Raw genomic sequence first — 17,140 nt, 5'->3', positions numbered from 1 at the left:
TAGAGGATAAAGGAAAACTAATTTTTCTCAGTCATTTTTCTATTATCAATCATAGATTATTATTTTTGACTATAAATAATTACATCTGTTCTAAGTACCTTTATTTATAGTTTTTAATTCCCCTTTGAATTCATTCACTTAGGATAATTTACTCTTGTAGGTTTATTAGGACCGAGGGCAGGAACACTCAAGTGTCTTAATTATTTCCTGAGTCTAGATACAGGACCAGCTATGTAATTTGCCATCCCATATAAAATGAAAATGGGGGTCCTGGTTCAAACAGCAGTAAATAAGTTCCACAAAGGTACTAAAATAAAAAGCTTTTCTCTTTTGTTCACTGTCTCTCCCTCCCCGATCCTCCCTCCACCTGTCCTGGTGTTTCTAATTTGCTATTTAATGTCAGGTTCCCCTGGGCCCAGGGCTACTGGCAGGCTGAGTGCAGACCTCACAGGCTCCCTAGGGGGCAGTCCCCTTGGCAGCAGGCATGCACGGGGCACTGCAGCTGCCAGGTTCCCTTCCCTGGCGAGACCAGCAATGTCCCCTTCCCATAGGCCAGTTGCCCTCACCCACAGGAATGGGAGAACCTCAAAGGTATTGCGATCTTCGTGCCAGGACGTGGTAGGTATCTAGATTTGGGGAGGGGTGAGAGGTTTGCCCCGAGGCCAGGGTGTTTCTACGCTGGGGTGAGGTCAGCTGCCTGAGCCACCACCGAGTGCACTGTGCCCAACTCTGATCCTTCCCATGCCCTAGCCAAGGCTCCCACCAGGAACGAGGGTGCCAGTGGTTGCTGGGCAGGAAGGCAGGCCAGGTAAGGCCCAACGCACCAAGGTGGGGGGAGTGGGTGGCTCAAGCTGGTCCCTGGGAGGCAGGGAGTCATCAGAAGTGGGGGACAGTGCATGAGCCAAGGCTCCAAGCCTCTGGTGCATGCCCCGTCGTCCCACTGGATTTCACTTATGAAACACAAATTCAAAGATTAAATTCTTAAGAACTTCATGATGGCGACTACAGAGCATTAAACCCCAAACGTGGGGCTCTTCAGAGCACAGGGCTCTGTGTGCCTCCACTGGTCCTGTGCCCATGAAGTGGTCCCTCCCTGTTCCAGCAGCAATTTTATAAATATGCCTGGGGCCCCTGGGGTTCTTGGAGATCCTTTCGGGGGATCTGTGAGGTCAAAACTATTTTCATAACAACAGGAGGACAATACTTGCCTTTTTCACTCTCATTCTCTCAGGAGTGTACAGTGAGGTTTTCCAAAGGCTGCCTGACAGTGTGATCCTGTAACAGATTGAATTCAGAAGCAGAGAATTCAGCTGTCTTCTATTAAGCCAGACATTAAAGAGATTTTCAAAAATGTAAAACAATACTATTCTTCTCACTAATTTCTATTGTAGAAAATATAGTTATTTTAAATAAAAATATGTTACCTGTCATTTTAAATTTTTAATATTTATTTCTACATAGTCCTTTTTGTTGTTATTTTTAAGTGAATGAAGATATTTAAAATTTTCCAGTTTAAATTTCCAACACAACAAATATCGATAGATAGACCCACATAAACAAAAGCTGTTGGGGTCCTCAATACTTTCTTTAATGAATACATTTTAAAAATTGAAGTAAAATTCATGACACAAAATTAACCATTTTAAAGTGCATAATCTGGTGGCATTTAGTCCACTGTGTTGTGCGACCATGACCTCTATTTAGTTCTAAGACATTTTCTTTCATCACCCCAAATGGAAACTCTGTACTCATTAAACAGTCACTCCCCATTCTCCCCTCCCCTCAGGCCCTGGTAACTGCTAGTCTGCTTTCTGTCTCTATGGATTTGCCTATTTTGGACGTTTCATATAAATGGAATTATCCAATCTGTGACCTTCCTTTTACTTATCATAATGTTTTTGAGGTTCACCCACACGATAGCATGTATCAGCACTTCATTCCTTTTTATGATTGAATAATGTTCCATTGTATGATATGACATATTTTGTTTATTCATTCATCATTTGATGGATATTTGGGTTGTTTCCACCTTTTAGCTACTGTGAACATTCATGTACAAGTATTTCTTGGAATACATGCTTTTAATTTCTTGGGGTATGATACCTAAGAGTAGAATTTCTGGGTCAAATGATAATTTTATGTTTACTGTTTTGAGGAAGTGACAAAGTGGTGACTTTTTGGTTTGTTTTTTTGACACAGTGTTTTTACAGCAGCTGCATCATTTTACATTCCCATTGGCAATGTACGAGGGTTCCAATTTCTCCACATCCTCAACACTTGTTATTTTCCTTTTTTTTTTTAAATTGTAGTTATCCTAGTGGGTGTGAAGTGGTATCTCATTTGTAGTATTGATTTGCATTTCCATAATGATTAATGATGAGCATTTTTTCATATATTTACTGGCCATTTGTATATCTTCTTTGGAGAAATGTCTATTCAAACCCTTTGCTCGTTTTTAAATTGGGTTGTCTTTTTGTTGTAGGGTTCTAAGAGTTCTTTATATATTCTGGATACTAGACCTTTATCAGATATATGTTTTATAAATATTTTCTCCCATTTTGTAAGTTGTCTTCTTACTTTCTTGTTAGTGCATTGTTTTAAATGAATTTTTATTGGAATATAGTTGATTTCTTAGTAGTATCTTCTGATGTACAAAAGTTTAAAATTTTGTTTACCTATTTATTTATTATTGAAGTATAGTTGATTTACAATATTATGTTAGTTTCAGGTATACAGCATAGTGATTCAGTATTTTTACAGATTATACTTCATTAAATGTTATTACAAGATAATAGCTATAATTCCCTGTACTATACAATATATGTTTTTTGCTTATCTACTTTATACACAGTAGTTTGTATCTTTTAGTCCCCTACCCCTAACTTGCCCTTCCCCTTTCCCTCTCTCCTCTGGTAACCACTAGTTTGTTTTTTATATCTGTGCGAAAAGCTTTTAATTTTGATTAAATCAATTTGCGTAGTTTTTTTGTTGTTGTTGTTTATGTTTTTGGTGTCATTTCTAAGAATCTCTTGCCAAATCCAAAGCATGAAGATTTACCCCTATGTTTTTTTATAAGAGTTTTTTAATTTTATGTATCATTGTAAATCAAATATTCTTCAATTAAAAAAAGTTTTATAATTTTAGCTCTTACATTTAGGTCTATGATCCATTTTGATTAATTATTATATATGGTATGAGGTAGAGTACTAACTTCATTCTTTTGCATGTGGATATCCAGTTGTCCCAGCACCATTTGTTGAAATGACTATTCTTTCCACCATTGAATGGTCTTGGCACTTTTGTTGAAAATCAATTAATCATAGATTTTTTGACTTATTTCTGGACTCTCTATTCTATTCTAATTATTTATATATCTATCCCTATGCCAGTACCACACTGTCTTGATTCCTGTAGCTTTATAGTAAGTTTTGAAATTGGGAAATGTGAGTCCTCCAACTTTGTTTTTCTTTTTCAAGGTTGTTTTGGCTATTCAGAGCCCCTTGCAATTCCTTATCAATTTTATAATCAGTGTGTCAATTTCTGCAAAAACAAAAAAAAAGTCATTTGAATCTTTGTAGGGATTACATTGACTGTGTAGATTGTAATGGGGAGTATTGCCATGTTAAAGGTATTAAGTCTTTTAATCCATGATCCCAGAACGTCTTTCCATTTATTTAGATCTTTATTTTTTTTCAGCAATGTTTTGTAGTTTTCAGTGCACAAGTCTTGCACCAACTTGGCTAAATTTATTCCTAACTGTTTTTATTATTTTTGATGCTATTACAAATGGAATTGTTTAAAAAAATTTTATTTTCAGATTGCTTGTCCCTAATATATAGAAATACAGCTGGTTTCTGAGTGTTGACCTTAGATCCTCCAACTTTGCTGAATTCATTAACTCAGTTTTTGTGTGTGTGTATTTTTTGAGATATTCTATATACAGGATCATATTATCTGTTAATTTTACTTCTTCCTTTCCAATTTGGACTCCTTTATTTCTTTTTCTTGACAAATGGCTCTGGCTAGGACTTCCTGTATAGTGTTGTTGACCAGCAGTGGTGAAAGTAGACATCCTTGTCTTGTTCCTGATATTAGGGGAAAGTCTTTAGTCTTTTATTATTGAGTATATTAGCTGTGGGTTTGTTGAGTGTTCTTATCATGAAGGGCCCAATAATTTTTAAGAATGTTGGGAATTCCCTGGCGGTCCAGTGGCTAGGACTCTGCCTTTCACTGCCGAGGGCCCAGGTTCAATCCCTGGTCAGGGAACTAGGATCTCGCAAGCCACGGGGCATGGCAAAAAAAAAAAAAAAAAAAAAAATGATTGTAAAGGGGTCCTGCTGGTACAGAATACTAGTTAAGAGCAAGAGCTTTGTAATCAGTCTAGGCCATTTGAATCACAGCTTGGCCGCTTACTTGCTTCATGACCTGCTTGGACAATTTATTTAATGGTGCGCTCCAGTTTCCTTATTTGGAAAATGGAGATTTATTTATAACAGTGACATGATCTACCTCAGAGTGGTAAGTGAGGATTACATGACTACTCACTAAAACAGTGCCTGAGGTGGAGTAAATGATCAATACATATTGGCAATTATTCAAAGAACTGAACCAATTTAAATGTTCCCTGGCAATTTCCATTCTGCTAAAGTCTACCCCACATAGATTTAATAATTTGACTTTGCTTTTGATTATTTAATAGATGGTGCTTCATTTTTCAAATTTACATTTCTGTAACTACTGTAGAGGCTGAAGAGTTTTCAAATTTTTATCACAGTTGTGATTTTCCCCTTTTTAATCTATTTTAAATCTCCAGTTGTACTTTATTATTAGCCGTCTCACATATTAGTTTGATGCAGTCAAGTATAAGATAAATAACTAAAATCAGTCCAGTTTACACCACGTTAGCAAGGCTGTTGTCATGTTCATAAAAATAATATTAGGGCTCCAAGGACATTGAAGAGCTGGAATTATCTGGCCCACATATTTTGAATCTTTGAAATAAGCCATGGAGACTGAGCACAGTTGCTGTGATTCTGCTGCAGCGATATAAATATGACCTTCCATGAAAAAGCATGTCATGGCCAGAAGTGAAATTCAAAGCAGCAGGCTGGTTTTCAGAGTCCACGTCATTAGAATAGGCTGCCTCTCTGGTTACAGCAAAGTAAATATAGACCAGGCTTATTATATGAACACATTTCATTTAACTTTGCCCATCTCTATTGATTTCCCAATTCAGTTTCAACAGAAACTGGATCAACCCAGCTATAAGTAGGTCTGCTTATTCTTTTCCCATCCGCCTCGGACATTTCCGTTCTTCCCAAGGCTAAGTTTTCCACCTTTGCTCTTCAGTTCATTCCCTTACTATCCTGCTGTTCTGTCTCTTGCTTTTCTTTCTGGTGACTTCAAACTCTCCTCTTCCACTAGCACCTTTTCCCGGTACCCACAAATATGTAAATATTTCCCCTAACAGGAAAGAGGTCCTCAACCCCGTGTCAGCCTCAAAGTGTCCCCCTTTCTTCTTCCTTCCTATCACAGTATTCACTCTGCTTTCTTATTTCCGGCCACTCCTCAAGCAACAATAGGATGGCTTTGGCCACCACTCCTCTGAGCACCTCTAAGGCTGCTGGGGATCTCCTAACTGCTAAATCTTTGTCATTTCATTTTTTTTTTAAGATTTCTTTTTTGACATGGACCATTTTTTAAAGTCTTTATTGAATTTGTTACAATATTGCTTCTGTTTTATGTTTTGGTTTTTTGGCCACGAGGCATGTGGGATCTTATCTCCCCGGTCAGGGATCGAACCCACATCCTCTGCATTGGAAGGTGAAGTCCTAACCACTGGACCATTTTCACTGGGTGTGATGGTTGACTCCTAACTCTTTGACACTCTCCTTGCCTGGGTCTGTGATATATTTTTATAATTTTTCACCTCTCTAACTTTTCCTTTTCCTGCATGATGAGCTCCTCTTCTGTCTCCACCCTTAACCATTGGTTTACTCAGGATGCCATGCTTGGCGCCCTTTTTTTTCCCTCCACCCACATTTTCTGCATGATCTCTTCTGTTCCCATGATTTCAGCTAATGCCGGTGATTCTCAAATCTATATTTTCATCTCTGATCATTCTTATAAGCATAATACTTGTTTTAGATATCCAAACGTCTACTAGAAGTCTCCTCCTGGAGTCCCACAAATGCATCAAACTGAGCTGACATCTCCTTTGCCGGAAGCTCCTTCAGATCCTTATGAAGTAAATTGCTGCTAACTTAAAAAATCCAGCTGAAATCCTGGCACTCAAGTGGAAAGAATGTCTGGCTGTCTGATTTTAGCCTCTTGTTTCAACAGATCACAACATACAGAATGCAACACAGTTGTGTTCTTTCTTTCTCAGTTTATAAAATTTGATTTTATTTGGGCAGCAACAAGCACAAGGAAGGAGGACCCTGTCTCCAGGCCACTGAGAAAAACCATGATAGGTTTCCATATATCTCAGTGTACCTTCGTCCCCTGAGTTCCCCTGTCCCTTTCCTTCTCCCCAGCTAGCTGCCACTCCTAAATTCTTCTCTGCTTCGTGCCTCTCACATCCTGTTAATCAACAAGCTCTTTAGATTCTATTCCTAGTCTCTCTACTCTCACTGTAGCTGCCCTGGTTCAAGACACCTTTGTTTTCTTATTTATTTGTTTGTTTGTTTTTGTTTTGGGCTGTGTTGGTTCTTCGTTGCTGCACGCAGGCTTTCTCTAGTTGCGGCAAGAGGGGGCTACTCTTTGTTGTGGTGCACAGGCTTCTCATTGCGGTGGCTTCTCTTTCTGGGGAGCACAGGCTCCAGGCGCGCGGGCTTCAGTAGTTGTGGCACACGGGCTCAGTAGTTGTGGCTCGTGGGCTCTAGAGCACAGGCTCAGTAGTTGTGGCGTACAGGCTTTGTTGCTCCATGGCATGTGGAATCTTCCCGGACCAGGGCTCGAACCCATGTCCCCTGCATTGGCAGGCAGATTCTCAACCACTGCGCCACCAGGGAAGCCCGACGCCTTTGTTTTTCTTGCTTGGATTACTGCTCCTCTTATCCCTTTGCCTCCTGTTTCGTTCCCCTTCACCTCAAACCCTGCACACCTACTAGAATAATCTTCTAAAATGGCCAACCTGAACATGTCCCTCTCCATCTTAAAAATTTCACTCGTCTACCCCGGGGGTACCCCAAGGAGGCTGACACCTCCTAGATCGTGCTATGGTATTTTAGCCTCCGTTCCATTCCATATGTGGTAGATAACTTCCTTCTGAAATGCCCTCTCTGCCTTGGTCCTCCAGGGATTACTTCCTCTGAGACGCCTTGGTTGAATTAATGATTCCTTCCCTGGGGCAACTTTCATCTTTATTATTATTGTCCTTCTCAAATACAGCTGTGACTGTGATCATTTTTTTATAGGTCTGAGTCCTCTGTAGACTGTGAATGGGTTGGTCACTTATTTACACTTTCCTTTTTTATAACCACAGTGCCTAGTAGAATATGTGGTACATCATCTTTATTCAATAAATAAATGTGTATTGAATGAATGTTTTAAATGTGATTGTTTGGATAGGGAATTCAGTGAGCTCTCCAGTACTTGGAGGCTGATTATAAAATATACAGCTTCTCTTTTTTTTGCGGTACGTGGGCCTCTCACTGTTGTGGCCTCTCCCGTTGCGGAGCACAGGCTCCGGGCGCACAGGCTCCGGGTGCGCAGGCTCAGTGGCCATGGCTCACGGGCCCAGCCGCTCCGCGGCATGTGGGATCTTCCCGGACCGGGGCACGAACCCGTGTCCCCCGCATCGGCAGGCGGACCCTCAACCACTGCGCCACCAGGGAAGCCCAATATACAGCTTCTTTAGTCCTCATTCTGTAACTCCTTCCCACTTCTCCTTTCTGCTTCCTGCCTATATGTCATTTCCTTTCTACACTAGACATCAAGCAGGTGGTGAACCAATGAGTGAGGAGTGAATATGACAGTTGGGACAGTCAGTTTTACCGTAAACAGAATTCTTATTGTCTGAGTACTCATTAGTCAAGACGCCACCGTTTGAGTTTATGTAAAGTAGCAGAAGTCAATAGCCTTCCAACACATTCACTAACAAACCAGACAATAATGAAATCAGTCCCCACTGGACTAGCCAGAGTTTACCTCTGCCATTGAGTCAATGGCTTTTTTTAATAGTCAGTCATCCTTTCCAGGATTGTGGGGTTGCAGAATTTCATGAAGTTGATTAAAGGGATGTTGGAGAATGGCTTATTCACAAATGAAAATTTGATTATAAAACCAGTTAACAAATGAAGCAAATAAGAGACAAGGATAAAAATGTGTTAAGTTCTTCAAAGAAGGTGATTTGAATATCAAAGGACTAAGAACTGCCTTTGGAGGAATTCCCTGGCAGTCCAGTGGTTAGGACTCCACGCTTTCACTGCAGGGGCAAGGGTTCAATCCCTGATCGGGGAACTAAGATCCCACATGTTTCGCAGTGCGGCCTTAAAAAAAAGAACTGCCTTTGGAAAACTGACTAATCTCTTGAATACTTATGCAAAGACACCTGTTTTGGATCTTGATGCAAAGCTCAAAAATGATATTAATGTTGTGCATTATGCCATCATACTTATTTTATTTACTGATTTATTTTTATCAAAGTTATACATCTGTTTAATAAAAATAGATGTATGTGGCTTGAAATGAAAACCAGAATCCCTTTCCCTTCTTTTCCCCATCCGTGAATTCTGCCCCTGAAGGCAACATCTTCTAATGCCTGCTTTTGCCCCATATTTCTAAATAACATGTTTACACTGGAATTTCTTGATTTTTTTCAGGTTTGGATGTTATCTATTGACTTTCTACTATAGAAGATGAGGCCGTTTGCTTAGTTTTCTATTTCCTCTCACTACTTCAAAGTCTCTGGAGTTTTTCATATCTTAATACCTTCAAACATACTAGGTAACCTAATAGTTACATCTTTTTCTAGAGACAGTTCTCCTGGAGTTGCCTCCCTTCTGCCCTAAACTGGACTGCTTGTTCTCCAGGCCTGCTCCTGCACAGTTGTCACCCCATCTTCCTGGGGGATCCCTCAGCCCCGTTCAGGGGCTGGAGCTCCTGTTTCCTGAATCCCACATCCTCTTCTACATTGTATACTCCCTTGTATCAGTGGAACACATTCTCCAGTAGCTTTCTGAGAAAAGGCTCAAGGGAGGTAGATTTTTTGAGACCTTGCATTTCTGAAAATGCCTTTTTATTTTCACCTCTTGCTTGAGAGTTTAATTATTTTGAGTTAAAGTCCTGAGCTATCTGGACTAGATAATCTGAAAACTTTCCCGCTTAAAAACACCTAAATGGGAGGACTTCCCTGGTGGTCCAGCAGTTAAGACTACGCTCCCAATGCAGGGGGCCAGAGTTCGATCCCTGGTCAAGGAACTAGATCCCACATGCCACAACTGAAGATCCCTCATGTGGCAGTGAAGATCCTGCATGCCACAACTAAAGACCCAGCACAGCCAAATAAATAAATAAAAATAAAATAAAAAACACCTAAATGCTGGATACAATATAACAGGAGCACTTAAACATGTAGCCTAGACTGCAAGAAAGTAAGTGAAATTCCCAGAGGCTAAAACTAAAGTCTGGGACCTGGAGTCAGTGAGAAATGCAGTGCCTACAGCTCCAGGGAGGTTGTCATTTCAATAACCTGGAAACCTGGTTTTTATGTCTACACTAGTCTAGGTGACCTGGGCTTTGAGTTCACTGGATGCAGAACATTGAAACTGACATCCTGCAGAGAGCTGGGACCTTTAAAGGAGACATAACCTGTGATGAAAGTGTGAAGTAGCAAAAAATGTCCCACCACAAAAGGGTCTAAAGACAAAGATCATAGGTCATGTCCTGAGCTCAGAGTAGTGGGGGAAGCTCTCCCTTGTAAAACTGTAGCCATTCTATACCATTGTTTGAGATCTGAATTTCTTCTACCAGAATATTCTGGGGGAAATTACTGACCTTTCCCATCTGATTCTTCTTATGATCAATTGCATCTTTTCCTGACATCTGATTTGGATTTGAAGATACTATCTGTCTCCAGCCATGGATTAGGGCAGTGTTTCTCAGAGGGTAGACTGGAGACAACTTTGAGAACTTCTGGATTAGAGCCAAGCTCACCGACTCTTGGGAAGGACCTTTGCTTTCAAAGCTCATCAGGTCAATGAAGAAACTTGCAGGAAACTGACCCTGGACTGAACAAGTGTAAAGAAGCTCCAAACAACATGCACACCTTGACCTGGCTGTTTTGTGTTTAAGTATTGCCACCTGGAGAAACTCTTGATGTGTGCACAGGAGAGAATCACAGGATGTTCATTACAGCATTGTTTATAGAAGTGAAAAATTAAAAACAATTCTGAGATCTATTAGTGGAGGAATGAAAAATAAATCGTGGTATGGTCATACAGTAGAATGCTCTAGCAGTGAAAATGAATGAACAAGTGTATAGAAATCAGTGGATTTCAAAAACTCAATGTTAAGTGAAAAAAATATGTAAGAATATTATCATTTATGTAAATTTTATAAAATAACTATATATTGTTTACATGTATAGAGACATATATAAATAAAGACTGGATATGCCCCAGTTACAGGGTAGTGATTACTTCTAGAGATGGAGGGAGAGGAATGGGACTGGGAAGGGGATTTCAATTTCAATTTTATTTTAAAAAAAAAAGGCTTTGAAACACCTTCTTCTCTGTCAGCCCCTCTCAATTTTTGTAGCTGTGATTCTTACAGGGTAAAGGTTTACAATATTTACATTTTGTTTTGTAACTGTTTTCCAGTTATTTCAAAAATAGAAAACTTTTTTTTTTTGGCTGCACCACGGATCTCAGTTCCCCGACCAAGGATCGAACCCATGCTCTCTGTAGTGGAAGCGTGGAGTCTCAACTACTGCCCCACCAGGGAAGTCCCTAGAAAACTTTTAAATAGCATAGTCTTGTGACATGTAAATACTAGTCACTAAAGAAACAGTTCGTGTGATTGGAGCCAGAGAATATTAATAAATGTAAATCCTCATGTCATTTAAACATCGTTGGTCCAGGGAGAGCCATTCAATCATCCCAACGGGGTCAATTCTTTTGATTTCTTGCTGGCTTTTTTCACGTCCTTGGGGTTTCAGTTTCTTGTATTCCATGCTGTCTTTTCTTGAACTTTTAAAAAAAATTTGCTGGAAAATATACTGGCATAATCTGTCATCTAGGATGCATGGATAGTAAATGTTCTTGCATATCTGACAATGCCTTATGACTGCCTTCACAAATTACTGGCAGTGTGGCAGGGTTCAGAATTCTAGGTCCGAGACTGGTTTCCTTGCTAACTGTGAAGATACTACTCTGTTTTCCAGGATTCAATGTTGTTAATGTTAGATGACAGTTCTGTGTCTTGTTCTTTAGTAGGAAATCCCAAAGATTTTAGGATTTCCTGTTTACATGTACAATTATAAAATTGTACCAGGATGTGTCTATCTAGATTTTAATTCAATTCAACAAATATTTACTGATGCCCGCTAAAGGCCAGGCACTGTTCAAGGTGCTAGGTTCACTGGACAATGAACAAATCAGGCAAAGCTTCCCGCCCTCCTGGAGCTGACAATTTAGCAAGGGAGACAGGCTGAAAATAACATGCATATTTCTTATGCATGGATAAGGAAATTACATAGTATGCCAGAAGGTGAAATATGCTATGGGAAAAAGGAATGAGTAGATCAGTGTAAAGGGTTCTGGGAATGCTGGTGGGGAGAGCTTAGTCTTTTTTCTTTAATTTTGTTCAGTGGGCTTTTTCAGTCTTGAAGACTTGTGTATTTCTTGAGCTTAAGAAGATATTGTTCTGTTACTTCTTTGCTATTTTCTCTCCTCTATTTTCTCCATTCTTTGCTAATAAGACAGGTTCAGGACCTCTTGGGTCCCTGCTCCACGCTCTTATATTTTCTGCCTCTTTATTTTTCTTGCTCTATATTATGTGAGATTCCTTGATTGTAGATTAACTGCTTGGTCTTTAGCTGTGTCCAAATTATTATTTCAGCCCATGAATTGAATTTTCCCTACTGCAATCCCATTTTTAATTTCCTAGAACTTTTTCTTGTTCTTTGTGCCTTTCTGTTAGCCACTTCTGACCATTTCTCAACTGCAATGCCTTCTCACATTTCTCTGAGGATGTTAATTGCAATTTTTATAAAGTTCTCTCTTCTTTCTTAAATTGTCTCTGTTTCCGCCAAGGTCAGTTTTTCTATTGGTTCAACCTGGGCCTTCTCTTTCATGCTGCTGATTTTCCTAATATATTTAGCAACCTTGGTTTTCTGCTTATAGTTATGAATAAAGGTCTACGTTAAGCAGTGTGGGTAGCCTTCCTGAACATCTTGGCAGATTTGTTGGTCCCTGTCAGGCCTCTCCCCTGGCTGACAGAATTGTCTGAGAGTTCTATGCATGTGGGGTTTCAGAAGATAGACACCTTTTTAGGGTACCAGGAGAAGAGGGAAGTAGTCAAGTTAGAGACCCTCACAGTTGTCCAAGTGGGTTTTATTCTGGGGGCAGAGCCCTTTAGAATTTCTAGCTGGGTTCTGCTGAATTCTCAGGCCCTCCTACTGGCCCCCTCAGACATCTTCTAAACAGATTTCCCTCTTTCTTTAGAGAGCAGGTTTTTTGATTAATGATGAGGAGAATGCCATTGCTTTCACCTATTACATTTTCGTGCCAGGAGAGAAGGAAGGGCTGACTATCTGAGCTGTCCACAACACTGCTCCTCAATGCTCGTCCAAACCCCCCTACCCTGCATTTATTGACTCTGAACTTGGACCTGCTCCTTATCTCCCTTGGGAAGAATTTTGGTGTCTCAGGTTTAAGTTGCCTCTGTTCTTTCTCCACTACTGCTTCCTATTTTTCCGTTATCCATGACTGCATGACAAACCACCTCAAACTTTAATGGCTTAAAGCATCAAAAATGTCTCCTTTTTCATGCTTCTGTGGGTTGACCATGCAGCTCTTTTGCTTTATGTGGTGTTGATGTTGGGATGGCTGGGAGGTCAAAACTAACCTTCTTCCATGCTTGGTGCTGGCTGCTGGCTGGGATCTCAGCTTGGGCTGTCAGCCAGGGGCCTTGGTTCTTCTCCGTGTTGTCCTTTCCACATGGCTGCTTGGGCCTCCTTACAGTATGGTGGCTGGTTCCAAGAAAGAGCACCATAAGAGGACAGACTCTAATGGGCAAGCTCTTATAAGCTTTTGTTTAAATTATACTTCCTAATGTCCCATTGGCCAGAGCAAGCTAGCCACCTGCCAAGTCCAGAGTCAGTGTGGTAGGGAACTACAAAGGGCACAAATACTGAGAAGTGTGGTTCAGGACACCAGCAAAGTAACAGCTACCACAGTCTTCTATGTATCCTTCAGATTTCAGGTCTACTAGGAGTACTCTTTCCTATTTCAAGCACTGTATTGCTTAGTCTTTTTAAAAAATGTATTTATTGGCCAGTTAATTATGTTAACTATTCTTATGTTAACTCTTGAATCAGAGGTTGAAAAGGTATCTAGAGGGGAAAAGTAAATGTCAAGGAAGTCCCTCAACCTCCCCTCCAATGGGTTCTGTCTAACCCAAACCCTGACATGTGAAGTCTTTTTTTGTTATACCTCAGGAGGGTCTGAACAATGCAGCAACCTCGGGTTTGTTTGTCCCATGCTCATCCTTTTCATGCAAGAGTGTCAAATTACCCTCCATTTGTTTGCCTGTCAAACCATAATGCTCTGTCCTTACTTATCCACTCAGAATGTTTCTTCTCTCTTGCCAGCCACTGAAATTTCAAACTCTCTGTCGCTTCATTTGTATTAAGATGTTACTATATGAAATAATATTCACAGAACATCACCTGAAGGATATTCGTGAATACCCTTTGATCAGAACTGGCAGATCGATTTAGGTTGGCAAGTGAGAAGAAGCCTATTGGTGATGTCCAATCTCCATGGGAGAAGGTTTCATTGATCATTCGTGAATGATCAATGAAACCCATTGATGCTCTGGGCTTGGACTGGAAGTGGTGGTGTGCTTGCCGGGAAGGTATTTCCGCCTCTGGCCCCAGATATCATAAAATCTATCATCGAACCAAACCAAACCTTCTGAGAGCTGCTTATCTGTGAGGAATTATTTTGGCTCCTTTGCACTGAGTGACTCTTGGCAATATGCCAGCCACCTGCACTGAAGACATACTGAGAGACAACTGTTCAGAATTAGATTTCTATATTTATTGTAGGAATGTTGCTGAGGACATACTATATGACATGGTGTTCCCTTTAAGAGGAGCCATGAGAGAGATCTTCTGAGCCTATGATCTGTTTTTATCTTACGGACACTGACTGTTATAACATTATGTTTCCCTCTTTGCTTTGATTGCTAGGAAACCCAAGGCAATGGTGCAGATCTCATCTAGCAACTGCACAAGACTTTTTGACAAACATTTTACATACTAACTTTACCTCTCCCTTCAGCTAGCATTTATTGAGCACCTGCTCTATGCCTGGCACTACCCAAAAATATCCACGTTAATCATTGTAGCATATTAAGACAGTCAGGGCACTTGTGGCCAAAGACAAACCCAGTGTTTAATGTGACTTAGTGTTTAGGATAACTTAATGTTTCTTTGAGTGGACTGGTCACTCTCTGGTCCCTTCTCGGGACAAGACCCTAGTAATGTACCCACCAAGATACACTACCCTTACCCTGGTCACTCTCAGGTCATTTTTTTTCTGTCTCTATACACCCCACAGAGCAATCTGTTTGCCCCATTTACGTTTGTCTAGAGTGTTCAGCCTTTCCAAAGAACACGATCACAACTTTTATCAGAAGGATAAAAAGTGGAAAAAAAAGGGAAGAGGGGAGGGGACAAATTAGAGGTATGGCATTAACAGATACAAACTACTATATATAAAATAGATAAGCAACAAGCACTTACTGAATAGCACAGGGAACTGTACCCGGTATCTTGTAATAACCTGTAATGGAAAAGAATCTGCAAAAATTACTGAATCACTATGCTGTACACCTGAAAGTAACACAATGTTGTAAATCAACTATACTTCAATAAGGAAAAAAAAGAAAGAAAAAAGGAAGGAAGGAAAATAGTGGAAAACTGAAGCATGTGAAAGCGGAAGACGCCACTGGGGCTGGGTACTAACGAGTGAACACAGGGCTGACTTCTACACTCTTCCAGAACAGCCTCACTGTGCTCCCTCAGTTCCTGCCCAGCAGTATTCTTCCTTAGTTCCTACTTCCTATGCGACCAGGTTCTCTGATGTTTTGCTTTCACTTCCCCTCCATGGCAGAAGCAGACACGGTCAGGGGCCCTTCCGTGTAATTCCAGATTTGTCAATTCTTTTGAACCAATACACCCAAAACTGTCTTTCTCATCAGGGAATGGGCAGAGTACAGACCTCCGTGTGTCTATTTTTTGCTTCCAGGAAGCTTGGAGTCAAATTTCACAGCTATAATATTAGCCTTCACGGCTTGCAAGATGGATGGTCCTAAAAAAACAAAAACCGAAAATCAAAAAACAAATTTATTGTCTGAATGCCTTTTATTCTAAGTCATACCCAACCCATTTTCAAGAGAAGGGGCAACTTAATAATTACTGATTTGCATAGAGCAGAACTCCAGAACTCAGCCTCCTAAAGCAATGAGTCAACTGGCCAAATTTGTAGGGTGTCCACCCACCATTTCTAAGGTGCCCGATGTGGTGCTTTGCTGCTGGTCAGCTGTGGCATCATGGGTATAGTGACTTAAAGTCAGCAAATCTGAATTTAAGTGCACCCTCTCTTAGCCCTTTGACCTTGGGCAAGTTGCCTCACCTCTTTGAGCCCCAGTGTCTTCATCCATAAATGGCTCCATACTCTTCAGAGAACTGCTGTGAAGATTATAGGATAATGTTGATGGAATTCCTTTATAATTTACAGAGTACTGCAGTGCTGGAGAATGAGATTATATTCACTGGGTTTGTGCCCTCCCCAGAAACCTGCGGAGGGTTTCTTCACCACTACAAGCATTCTGACCACTCATATTTTCAGCATTAAGACAAATTGTTGTCAACAAAATAATATAATCTCCAACATGCACACCAAAGTACCCCAAAGCTTTGCCATGGCCCTTGGGTCCCTGGCAGACTCCTAGGGAGCAACTCACAGGTGTGGGATGTTGGATGCTTCTGCCATTGAGTTCAGATGCCCTTGGGCTGCTCTGCTGATGGAAATGCTCACCAGCCCCTCTCAGGTGGCCTCTATTACCATTCTCTTTGACTCGACCCTCTTCCTGGACATTGAATTCATTTCCTTGATTTTTAAGCCACACCTCTAGGCTGGTGACCCTCAAATCTGTATCTGCAGCCTGCGCTTCTTTGGGTGCCAAAGACCAGTATCCCCAACTGCCTATGGGACGGCTCCTCCTGGGAGCCCCATGGGTACTGGAAACCCAACGTATCCAAAACCAAACTCATCCTCAAGCCCCCTTCTCCAGGCTCTCTCCTCTTACAAGTCCTATCCAGATCTTTCACATCTGCCCCCTCCTCTTCCCTCTCATTGCCATCACTTTGGTTCAGGTCCTCAGCATCTCTTGCTAGGATAAGCCTCCCACCTGGACTTCCTGCCTCCTACCTCTCCTCTTTCTAAACCATGGTCCACATCAGCTGCCAGCAGATCTTTGAAGATGCTACTCTGGGAAATTCCCCTTCAGGCCAGTGGTTCGGACTCCGTGCTTTCACTGCCGCAGCCCAGGGTTCAATCCCTGGTCAGGGAACAAAGATCCCACAAGCCTCGTGGCAGGCCCCCCCGCTCCAAAAAAGTGACTCTGATTAAGTCAGCCTCTCCTCCTACTCATAAATCTTAAATGCTCCCTGCCCTTGAGGTTTTCTGAGACTGAATCCCCGATCACCTCTCCATTGCCACTTCCCGCCAGCCCCCCTCATGCACGAGTGTTTCCAACCAGAGCAAACAGCTTGAAGTTCATTGACTGACATGCTCTCTCTTACATTTCTGGCTTTCACATGTGTTATTTCCATTTTCTGGAAAATCCCACTAGTCCTTGCCTGCTTATCCAGCTTCTACTCGTTCTGCAAGGCTGGTCTAAAGCC

General features: G+C 41.1%; 1 long non-coding RNA gene across 1 annotated transcript; it reads right to left on the bottom strand.

Annotated features, from left to right (window-relative positions):
* Positions 1 to 1,206: 1,206 nt before the first annotated feature.
* On the bottom strand, positions 1,207 to 15,220 carry LOC307182573. Its single transcript, XR_013827206.1, has 3 exons — positions 14,975 to 15,220; positions 13,072 to 13,195; positions 1,207 to 1,275 (listed from the first exon to the last, which is right to left on the bottom strand). It is a non-coding gene; the product is annotated as an uncharacterized lncRNA (long non-coding RNA).
* Between the last annotated feature and the right edge of the window lie 1,920 nt (positions 15,221 to 17,140).

This window comes from Stenella coeruleoalba (genome assembly GCF_951394435.1).
Source record: "Stenella coeruleoalba genome assembly, chromosome: 2".
Classification (NCBI taxonomy): Eukaryota; Metazoa; Chordata; class Mammalia; order Artiodactyla; family Delphinidae; genus Stenella; species Stenella coeruleoalba.
Note: the sequence above shows the minus strand (reverse complement) of the source record. Positions and strands in the feature narration are given on the sequence as shown.